The sequence below is a fragment of the Thamnophis sirtalis genome, unplaced genomic scaffold (assembly GCF_051295495.1).
Source record: "Thamnophis sirtalis isolate CommonGarterSnake01/CBP01778 unplaced genomic scaffold, rThaSir2_p1.2 scaffold_5, whole genome shotgun sequence".
In the NCBI taxonomy this organism is placed as follows: domain Eukaryota; kingdom Metazoa; phylum Chordata; class Lepidosauria; order Squamata; family Natricidae; genus Thamnophis; species Thamnophis sirtalis.
In genome coordinates this window covers 133805805-133818188 of record NW_028261385.1, presented here as the reverse complement: position 1 = coordinate 133818188, position 12384 = coordinate 133805805, and positions in this window count along the sequence as shown.

Genomic DNA, 12384 nt, shown 5'->3' with positions numbered 1-12384 from the left:
TGCTCTGTGAACAGGGATAGTAAATATATTTTCTTTTGAAGTCCAAGGAGAGCTTGTATTAAGCACTCTATAAAAATCAAGCCAAGACATTATTAAAGTCCTCTTGACAGTAACCAGAGTCTTAGTCTCTTGCAACCAGTAAATTACATGCTAGTGATAAAACTTGTACTGAGTAGAAGATAAGGGATATTAAACCTCAGGTTCAGCCTCAAGTTTCCCCACTTTGGTCTACTCTAAATATGGACTCTAAAATATGGACTTCAATTCCCAAAATTCCCTGGCTTTGATCGTCACAGACAAGAATGCTGGGAATTGATATTCACACTATATAAGACATCTGGCTTGGGAAATTTGGAAGGTGTTTCCTGCCACTCACAGTCCTAAATATGATACCAATGCTGTCCTATTGGGCAGGATTACAGTTCCTGCGAAGGGCTATTAACATTGGAACACTAATAACATGCAAAATAAATTCTGGGCACTAAAACTTACCTGACAGAACCACTCTCCAAGGATTGACTTGACATTCCCAGATTATAAATCTCTCCTATTAGGAAACTATGCATCTAAAACAAGCAAACTCAATTTCTAAGGAAGTGGAGAAGACTAATCTTCAATATACCTAAGACTGTTTCCAGTCTGTTAACTTTTATCTGGCATATAAAAGAGAAGAAGGATAACTATTAACGGCCCCACTTTCTTTTTACAGGCTTTTCCTGAGAGAGAGAGAGACCCAAGATAAATTTTAATCAATATATTCATTTAGCTGCTGTGCTGTCCTAAAGACACTTCAGCTGTAATACAGCCTCCCCAATATGGTAGCTAGCCAAGTGCTTCACCATAAATCACTTAATCTACATCTGCAATTTAAATAAACTATGGAAGTATCTAAGCACATCTGGAAGGCACAAGAAAGGGGAAACCAGTTATAATTCTATGGTGTTAGGAATGATCTCTCCCTCCCGAAGTAGAAAATTTGATTTGATCTTAGAAGATTTGATCTGAGAGCATCTTTCTTCACTATTTTACAGCTCTCTCTGTCTCTGTCTCTCTCTTTCAGTTTTGATGGATCTGGGATAGTTTTGGAGATTACATATATCAATTCTCTCCCACCAACAGAACTTTAGTTTTATTGGAGAGTCTACCATTCTACCACCTTTCAACCACAAGATATGGGATCTAACTCCAACTGAATCTGAGTGACTTTGTCTGTCAGATAGCATGAATAAACCTCACCAAAGCCGTGTAGATAATTCTGTGATCCAAACCTCCGCATGTCACTCTAAACACGGCTGGTGGGGAGCTACAATTACAGACAAAAACAAGATGGAGAAATAGCAATGTATCTCTACTTTGGCAGGACCAAATCGGGGCTCTTGCTGACATTCAGCCAGATTCATTCTTTGTCTTTCTTCAGTGGTCTTCATAAATTGTGTCCAGCTCCCAGAGCTCCTCAGAAAATAAAGAATCAGCACCCAGAAAGCAACCACATATGAGCAATGCAATCGAGGACCTGTATCACATGTGTTGAAAGAAATATCCATCTGGGTTCAGTTCCAATTAGGGAGAAAGACACTGGAAACAATGGTGGCTGTTTGGAAAGATGGTTTTAATGGTGGACAGGTTTGAGGTCCTGGGCAAAAAGGGCACATAGGTGTGTGTGGGAGAGATTTATACCCTCTGTTGGGCTTTGAATTTGAGCTTGCATTCTGATTGGTTGTCAGACTCCCATGGGGCAACTGTAGGCTGTCCTGAGTCCCAAGCTTGGTTGACTTTTGCTGGGTGATGATGTAATGAAAAGGCTTTGGGATTCCGATTATGGCTGTGCCTGAAGGAGGTAAATCTTTGTTATGTAGACTAGACTGGCCCAGGCCTTAATGGCCCATTGACAAAGGTGGGGAAGAGGAGTTTCTGCCTCCCTTTTAGAGGAAATATTCTGCCCTTTTAATATTTCCTAAAATATTTCATTTTTCGAGGAGTTGGGTGGGTGCTACCTTCCTATTCCTACACATGCCTATTCCAGGCTTAGTCAAAGCCTTGACCAAAGTATATGATAGGGAAAAACTCCAAGCTCCCTCTGGAATCCAACAATTCTCAGATCTTTTTGTTTCACTTCTGGCTGATTGTTACTCAAAAGGTTCTGTCTGTCTGCCAAGCACGATGATTCCTCTGTAGGAACAAGACAAATTCATATGTTGCTTCAGGCCTATCATGGCTTGTTTTGTTTGAAGTTAATGCACAGTGTATTCAATAAACTCTGGATTAGAAAAAAAAATGTTTTCCCTTAACTGCTGCCGTTTTCTCCTTGCCTGTATTGTTCTGCCGAGACCTGTTTCAGTTCCTGAAACCTGACTTGAGTTGATCATGAAACCCAAAATCAACTTCAGTGAAAGTTTTTAGGACTAGAGAATGGAAAATTGTAACTTTTTCCAGCAAAGAAACTACATCCAGCCATTATAGCAATAGCAATAGCAGTAGACTTATATACCGCTTCATAGGCCTTTCAGGCCTCTCTAAGCGGTTTACAGAGAGTCAGCATATTGCCCCCAACAACAATCTGGGTCCTCATTTTACCCACCTCGGAAGGATGGAAGGCTGAGTCAACCCTGAGCCGGTGAGATTTGAACCGCTGACCTGCTGATCTAGCAGTAGCCTGCAGTGCTGCATTTAACCACTGCGCCACCTTGGCTCTATTAGGCAAGATCTTTCATGACCTGGAGAACTAATGGAATCCAGGCTGAAAGGCTGTTTTCTGAACATTTCTTCTGTTGCCATTTTCATAGTTTGCTTGTTCCTGGTGCAACGTAATTGTGTAATCAAGACTTTAAATTGATCATGTAAAGCCCTGCTCTCTCCTTCAGTGTATCAGGGGGTTGTGTAGCTAAACCTAAGATCAAAATTATTTTTGGCAGAAGAGAAACTAATTTATTTTCAGTGGTACAAAAGAATCTTTGTCATTTTGACAGTGTCCCGGAACTGTCAGGTTTCTACTGTCCGAGTTAATGGATTGTTTTTGAAATACAAGAGTGATCTTTTTAGATTTATGAACAGATTCTAATTCTTATTTTATGTATGTAGCTTGTGCTCTTTATAGGTTTCTATATACAATGTGAACATGATATACTGTACCCAAGTACCTGAATGACAAGAAACAGGAAGAATGGCACCAGCCTGCTCAGGAACACATTATAGGAATATACTATATATTGGAGAAAGAATAGAATGGAGTGGAGTGGAGAAGCGTGGATTAGAATAGAGTAGAGCAGAACAGAGCAGAGCGGAGTGGAGTGTAATGGAGAAGAGCAGACTAGAACGGAACGGAACAGAACAGAATGGAACAGAACAGAACAGAAAAATGAGCCTAAATAAAGTATCTTGAAATAAATAACAGTGTCCAGCTTTTTATCCTATGTATATTAATTACTGACCATAAGCCAAAACTGGGAGTGTGCATAACATGGCAAGCTTGTCAGAAGGGACCTTCCCTAGTTTCTTGGACTGTATACACAAGGTGGGGGGAATGTACTTTCAGACTTGCAAGATTGATATAAGACTTGCAAGATAGACCAGACAAGGAGCATAATTAGAAGTGTGGCCCTTGGTACTTCTGAGCTTAGTGGTTTTCTTGCAGAAATTTCATTACCAAACTAGGTAACATCATCAATGCATTAGCTACTTAGTTTGCTAATGAAATGTCTGCAAGAAAACCACCAAGTTCAGAGAGCACCAAGGACCCCCATAGTTGAAGCCTGAGTTACAAATATTCTCTTCTATCAATTATGTAGAAGGAATAGCTCTAACTTATTTTAAGGTTACATTAACCAAATCTTGCAAGTTTGAAAGTACTGCAGGCTTCGTCTACCTGTCCCAAGGTTATCCCCACATACTGTTACAGGTCTAACCTATCCGGCAATGTACCATAGAATTTGTGAATTGTTTCCCTGGATGAAGAGACCAAAGAGTGGAACGGGCAGCAATAGCAATATAATCTAAAACTGCTCAGTTGAATCTTAGCTGTTCCTGAATTAATCTGTCTTCTGCTGTATTCTAGTTCTTGTAACCTGAACTCCCTTAGCCTTGACCCACAGATCTATTCCTGGTTATGCAAGATTCACATTGGCAGGGATGGCTGGGGAATGTGGGAAGTGCTAGTTGCATGCAGCCAAAGTGTACCCCACACAGGCACACATTCTGGATGCCGAACCAACCCTGTGCTATCTGTGCGCATAGCAGAAGAGCAACACGAAAACGTTATTTTTCTACTCTATTCAGTTTCATTCAGCCATGTTTAAACTGCTAGCTTCCCACAGACAATATTACTGGAGTTTTGTTTCTTTTTTTTTTCATTAAAAGAATGAAAAGGTTATAAATATGGCATGCCTAGAGCGAGGAGAAGGAGAAGGAGGACTTCAAATGACACACCGCAAACAATATGCTTACTATTGTAGTTAAGGCTGTAATCCTCAAATGAAGTGTCGTTCAAATCGGCTTTGTGAGAGAAACAATTTGTATAAATAATTGGAGGGTAGCAACCTGCATTATTATATTATAGGCTATGTTCAGATGAGCTGCTTTCTTTCTGTACCTCCAGAAAGGACAAGGGTGATAATTTAACCTGACATCATCTAGAGAAAGGATTTGCTTCAATTCCACATGTCACTGGTTTTCATCCTGGCTCATATTCCTAACCAACGCTTTCATCCTGGCTCATATTTGTAACCAACACATGGCAGTATATAATTATGATACTGCCGGCAAAAAAACAAAAAAAAAAGAATTGGATAATTTATTTGTTGGAATCTCAAACAGAGGGTTGGAGAACTGTGGCCTGATTCTGCAGCATTATAGCTGCCAAATTTTCTGGCCTTCCTGACGTGGTCTGTAGATCTTTTTGCTGTAGGCCAGCATCATTTGGGTAGCCCTTACTAAGTATGAAAAGCAAAAGGATATTGTGGGCATGAGGACTGCATCTATAGCAGTGTTTCTCAACCTTGGCAACTTGAAGATGTCCGGACTTCAACTCCCAAAATTCCCCAGCCAGCATTCGCTGGCTGGGGAATTCTGGGAGTTGAAGTCCAGACATCTTCAAGTTGCTAAGGTTGAGAAACACTGATCTATAGGAACAGAGGTGGGTTCCTACCAGTTCGCACCAGTTCGGTAGAACCGGTTCGTCAAATCTACCGAACCGGTTAGAAGTGGTTCCACCAGAAAGCAGGCCACACCTACAGAAGAGGTTCCGAAATTTTTTGAAACCCACCACTCACACACACACACACACACACACAGAGAGAGAGAGAGAGAGAGAGAGAGAGAGAGAGAAAGAGAAAGAGAGGAAAAAAGGAAGAAAGAAAAAAAGAAAAAAGAAAGAAAAAGTGTGAGAGAGAGATGAAAGAAAAAAGGAAAAAGGGACACAGAGACTAAAGGAAGGAGAGAGAGAGAGAGAGAGAGAGAGAGAGAGAGAGAGAGAAAACACATGGTCGGCAAGCCACTCCCACAAAGGAGGCCACACCCACAGAGTAGGTTCGAATTTTTTTTGAAACCCACCACTGTATAGGAAGCATGTTCTTCTGGCAGGACAGAGTTCCTCACCCTAGCTCCACCTCATAAACCCATTTTGTAGATGAAAATTAAAGATTTCACACAACTCTTTACCCTACTCGCTATGTCTGCACCCTGAGGATGGGCATTGTATTGAAGGAGATTTTACATAGTTGTTCCTATGTGAGCTGGAATCCTGACTGGCAAAGGAATGGCTGGAAGATATTGTGGGTCAGTCCTGAACTGTGTAATAAGCTGCCCCAGCAAAACTCCATTTTGAAAGCTGGCACACAAATTTAATTTTTTTTTAAAAAAGACCAGATTTTCAGGAACAGAACCTTAGAGGAAGAGCAGAGAAATCTACATTTTATGTGTAAGCTTCATATCTTAATCTCAAACTGAATTAATAGGAAATTATTTTTGCAGGAGGATTGAATGGTCACCTTTAATTTAGTTTTTAGCCGATTTTTTCCCCGATTTTGTGTTGTTTATGTCAGACAGGTGATTTGTCTACATGATCTCAGGGCTGTCTTAACTCATGGGCCTAATGGGTACTTGCCTGTGCCCCACACCCTACTAATTTGCGAATGTTAACCCTTCAATGTAATTTGTATCAACGGTGGTATTCTGCCAGTTTGCCCTGATTCGGGCAAACCGGTAGTGGCGGCGGTGGGAGGCTCCACCCACCTGCCCAGATCTCATCACGGACACTCTGCGCACGTGCATAAGATTCTGTGTGTGCGCACACTCCCAATCCAAACTGGTAGCGAAGGTTAAAGAAAGCCATTCCTGTCTTGTATTTTAAATACAGCAACTGTATGGCTTACTGAGTATTATTGTTTTTCAAGCCTCGTCAGAGGTGGGTTCCTACCAGTTCGCACCTATTCGGTAGAACCGATTCGTCAAATCTAACGAACCGGTTAGAAGAGGTTCCACCAGTGGACCCGGAAAGCAGGCCACACCTACAGAAGAGGTTCCAAAATTTTTGGAAATCCACCGCTGGTCCTTGGATATGATTATTCTACACTATCATGCTCATATTTATAAAACTCAGTGCCTCTGTGAAAGGTAAGGATGACTGCTGCGTTTGTGGTGCAATCAGAACATTGCGTGTGTTGAAGTTGTTTTAATGCAAACCAAAGATGCCTTTTAAAAAACAAGTTTACATTCTATTCTTATGCATGCCAATGCTGTGTGTGAGGTAATTTAAGGTGGTTCTGACAAGTGTCATCGGCATCTTCATATCTGGTCACATGGGCGGCAAGCCACTCCCACAAAGGAGACCACACCCACAGAGTAGGTTCGAACAATTTTTGAAACCCACCGAGCCTCGTGTATTGTTCAAATGTTTATCGTGTTAATTATTTCCTGCTGCACAGCATGTTTTTAATGTTTCAGCACCGATTTTGTTGGAAGTGCCAATAAATCAACATATGCTTAAATTTATTGACCATTTACATTTTTATTCCTGGGAATTGTCATAGGGGCCCCAGTACACTGCTTTGCACGGGGCCCATAATGCTATTAAGATGGCCCTGCACGATCTCCAACCTTTCAATCTTTTGATTCTATGCTGCTGCTCCTCTTTTCCTTCATCTAAAAGTTTTCAAGTTATGTGCTCTTTATTGCTATTCTGCTATGACCAGAAATGGGTCTAAATGAGATTTTTCCAGTCACAATGGCTAGTAATTATTAATAGGACTTACTGGTAAGCTCTCATTTATTCACCCATGACAGTAATTATGGCAATAAGAGCCGTGGTGGCACTGTGGGTTAAAATGCAGTATTGCAAGATAATTCTGCTGACTGCCCACTGCCAGCAGTTCGATTGTTACCGGCTCAAAGTTGACCATCCTTCCGAGGTCAGTAAAATGAGGAGCCAGATTGTTGGGGGCAATAGGCTGACTCTGTAAACCTCTTAAAGGGATGTAAAGCACTGGGAAGCAGTATATAAATCTAAGTACTATTGCAAGTGCTAATTCTGTAATTATTATAATAAGATGGATCATGTGAGGTATGTCTTTATAGACTGTTTCCGATTCTTTGGGGAAGTTCCGCCTTCTTTATCTGATAAAAGTTTGTGTTCTCTTCTCTTTATTTCCTTATACTATACAGTTAGTATATTTATTTGCCTCCATGTGCTGCCTAGGGGTGTGTGTGTGTGTGGGGGGGGGGTGTATTCTGACTCTCATTCACTGTCATTTACTCTTCCTTCAACCAAGTCCTGATTTCAGTGGGGCTTGCTCTAAGATGTAAGATTGAATGTCCAGATTCACAAACTATAGTAAGCCATATTGTGATTTTAGTTTTGTCTTAACTTGGCTTATGCTTACTATATCCTGCAGACCCAGGCAACTGAAATATGGCCAAACCATTGTTAAATAAAGCATAGTTTAGTTCATATGTAACAAACCATAGGCAATTCTACATTTACTTATCTTTGAATAAGATCAATTATATTCAGTTATGATTGGGAGCATACATATAGACAGGAATGCACTATTTCTTAGGAATAATTTCCAAAGTCTAAGCAAGATTCATATTTGAATAATATTCGAAGTATTATTCCATGTATTCTTTTTTTCTGAAGAGATATCCTAGGAGGAGGGGTGTTTATCCAAAAACACCCGTCCATCAAAATATAAACAGTACTGGAAATATAGCATCTTATAGAAATATAGCACCCACCTTATTCAAAAGTGGGTCAGTTCCATGGACATGTATGCTGGGAAGGAAGGGAGAGTGGAATTCCACTTGCACACTAAGCCAAGGGCTTTTTATCACATGGCATATGGCAACCATTTGAGAGAACCTTTCTAAAATACCATTGTTTGTTGCTCTACTAAAATTTCCGTTGCACTGCCAATAGCGCATCTGCCTACAGAGATATCAGCTGTTTTGAAGGCTTGAATGAAACATACACAAAATAAGGAGTTAGCACTGACCATGATCATCTGGTATTTTACGAAAAAGAAGTCTAATGCTGCACTTCCCTATAATAGGGTTATGCTCGATATTTGTGAACTGCAAATTCCAGGTGACAACTAGGTGATAGCCAAGAATTGATATTTTGCAGCGACCATCCAGATTTTGAGGACAAATAGTTCTATTCCTTAACTGACTACAGCATACCTGTGTTATTATTTTCTATGAACAAGATTATCTGCAGTGTATTTCTTTTTTTACTGTTTCCAACCAAAGGCAGAAGAGATCATATCTTCGCCATTCGAATGACTTTCTAAGGTGTTGCACTGAAAGAGAATGGTTATGGGGATATCACCAAAGATTTATGGTAGAGAAGGGATCTTGTCAACAATATTTTTTTTTAATTTATTTGTATCCTGCCTTTATTTTTACCAATAACTTAAGGAGGTGAACATATCCCACAGACCTTCCTTTTCCTATTTTGCTCACAACAGTAATCTTGTGGGGTGCAGTAAGCTGAGAGAGAAAGAGTATGACTGGCCCAAAGTCACCCAGCTGGCTTTTATGGCTAAGTCAGGATTTGAACTCATGGTCTTCTGCTTTCTAACCTGGTGTCTTAACCACTAAACCAAACCAGATCAATAATCTAAGTAGAACTTTCCTGGCAGTGATTATAAGTGTAAAATACTCTGCTAAGTTTAGATGGAGGTTGAACAGAGGTATAAGGTGAGGGGGCACGCACACATGGGCGCGTACACACACACAGAGTGTACAGGTAGTCTTCAACTTATAACCATTCACTTAGCGACTGTTCATAGTTACAGCAGCGTGGAATAAAGTTATTTATGACCATTTTCACACTTACTGCCACGTGGTCACATGATCAAAATTTGGCCGCTTGGTTACTGACATGCATTTATGACAGTTGCAATGTCCTGGGTTCATTTTTAGCTCTTCTGACAAGCAAAGCCAATGGGGAAGCCAGATTCGTTTAATAACTGTGTTACTAAGTTAACAACTGCAGTGATTTACTTAACAATTGTGGCAAGAAAGGTCATAAAAGAGGGAAAACTCACTTAACAACTGTCTTGCTTAGCAACAGAGGTTTTGGGCTCAATTGTGGTTGTAAATTGAAGAGTACCTGCAATTTTATGTAACTGAAATAACAAGCAATAATCAGATCTTTTGATATGTTTAGGACATAGGTTATAATGTTTAGAACTGACAAGTTTAATTGTTCTTGAAATGTTTTCTCCTCTTAAACATACTGGATATATTTGTTGAAATCGAAATTTGCAACAGCCATTGGTACTGGATTTTGGCTTCTTCTTTAATTTTACTGATTTTACTGAAAATGTACTTAATTTGCATTTTTTATATAATTCCTCTATTTTATAATACAATTTCCCTAGGAATCATGACTAGATTTATCCATATGTGCATCATTTGTTTACATAATACTGAATGCCTCATACCTGGAAATTGTTACAACGAAAAAGCAGGATGATAGTCAAAAGCTTCATCCCAAATATTTAATGTGTTCTGAATTATCCAAAAATATCAGCTATTACCCAATTGTGGTACCATAAAATACTAAAGAAACCTGATGTTGCACTAAATTATTTGAAGTACAATAAAAAAATATTTTGCTGGAAACTTTTGATTCCTTTATCTGAGTAAGAAATATGCTCTATCTCCTCTCCCAGAATTTGATAGGTAATGATATTTCCACAAATAATTCCTAGCCATTTTGTATCCTATTTCATAAAAAGCTGTTGTATTCTCAGGGTTCTTATACAGTCAAAAAGTTCACATTGCTTTAGGATGGTATTGGATTATAATTTAAAAGATTCCTAGTAACATGATCATTAACTTGTCACTTAATACCGAGCATTTATATTTAAATAATGAGGTCAATTTATATTACATAACATCCAGCATCCCAATACTTTACAACCTGTTGGAACTTTGTTTATTGGCAAAGTAATTTTAAATGGTAATGTTGTCCCTGCTGATGTTGTACTTTTCAATTTGATATCTGTCACATGTTTATTTTAATTATTATAGAAACTTCGCTGCATTATATTGGTGCAAATGCCTTTGTCAATTATCTTGGCATCGATATGAAAGAAAAGCAGTTGAAAAATATTTACATTTTCAGACGTTGCTAACATTAAAAATTCTTAATCTTCTTTAGCAACAAGACCAGTAACCCTAATATTTTTGAAGGCAATTTCAACATCCTAAGCACTTTTCAAGAACATCTCAAGATGGTTTACATAGTAAAAACTTAAGAGAAAGCAAAACATTAAAATTGACCTTTCTTTTTCAGTATCACAATAAAAACTTTTTCAAATAATACTGAACAACCCCTGCCTACCCCTTTGTTACCCAACAACTTGCTGTACAAGTAGTGATATGTAAATCACCATGTAGACCATGGGGTAGTCAACTTTTTTATACCTACCGCCCACTTTTGTATCTCTGTTAGTAGTAAAATTTTCTAACTGCCCACCGGTCCCACAGTAATGATGATTTTATGAAAACCTAATGAAAATGTTTTTAAATAATGCTATGACATTTTTTAAAAAGTTAATTAAATCCAGAAAAAAGGAAAGTGCTTCAGTATCGGCCAAAACCCCTACCGCCCACCATGAAAGCTGGAACGCCCACTAGTGGGTGGTAGGGACCAGGTTGACTACCACTGATGTAGACCAAGATTATGTAGTAGCCTTTTACATCTTATAAGGAAGATGGTACATTTGATGTATAAGGCAATGCTAATGTTCTTATGTTACACATATAAAAGAAAATTTAAATAGAAACATGTAATCATAGTGGGAACAGACTGAGTAGGCAACCTGTGTGCTGTAATTCTATCAATTAGATGCAACCTGTTGATCAACACCTTTAGCATTCGTGACTTACTTTCTTATATTTCTCTGTAAACTCTTAAAATAAAAAGCTGTTGAAATTAAAGAGTGTCTTCGGCTGCCCTTTGAATAAAAAAATATCTTCAGTGAGACACATGGAGACATACAGGAGGAAGGGAAAAGAAAGACACAATCCTTTCATAGGCTACCCCAGTAATGTTCTTACACCACAAAATAATTAACCTCCAAGCAGAGAGATGTGAGAGGGCCGTGTCGAAGGGCTGCAAGAATGAAGAAAGAAACTTCGGCTGCACAGAGAGATCTACTTGCATAATGCTGAATTAATCCCTCTATCCCAGGGGTCACTGTGATAGGCTAAAGCTTCCATGAGTCTCAGAGGGCAAATTTTCTGTCTCTGCAACTAGCAACCTGCTTCATTTGTTTGTTTTCTTAAACAGAAGTTGCCTAGCTCTGACGCTGAAATAATGTACATGCCATACATAATATGTTCTACTAAGCCATGGTTCTTTCCAATAGAATGCATTATACAATTATCTAATCTTTCCATCTTCAAATGTGCTGTACTGTTCTCATCTGCGTGTCATAGACCGTTAACCCTCTGCAAATTTTGCATCGTCACAGCATTTCAGAATTGCCAGGACTCCAAAGTATGTGTTGGAAAAATCAAATCAGAAGGGAACACAGTCCCCTTTCACAGGATAGAAACATTATCCCAACAGAGGCAAAAGTTTAAAATTAATCTCTTGGAAAAATAAAGTATTTACTGAAAAACAAGACAACTTAAGATTCTTAGATGACTCTCCCATATCCAAAAGAAAGTGTAAGAGGGAAAATTCATATGTCACCATTATCTCTCACTTCAAAAGCAACTGGTTTTCCTTCCCCGTCTATGTAATACTGTATGTCAACTTTAATTTGCCACCAGGTTAACGGCTTGAAACCCTTAGGCTGCATCTTAAAGACCACGTGTAATAATCTCATAATACACCAAATTAGTTTTCTAAGACCACCCAGGCTTTGATGTTGC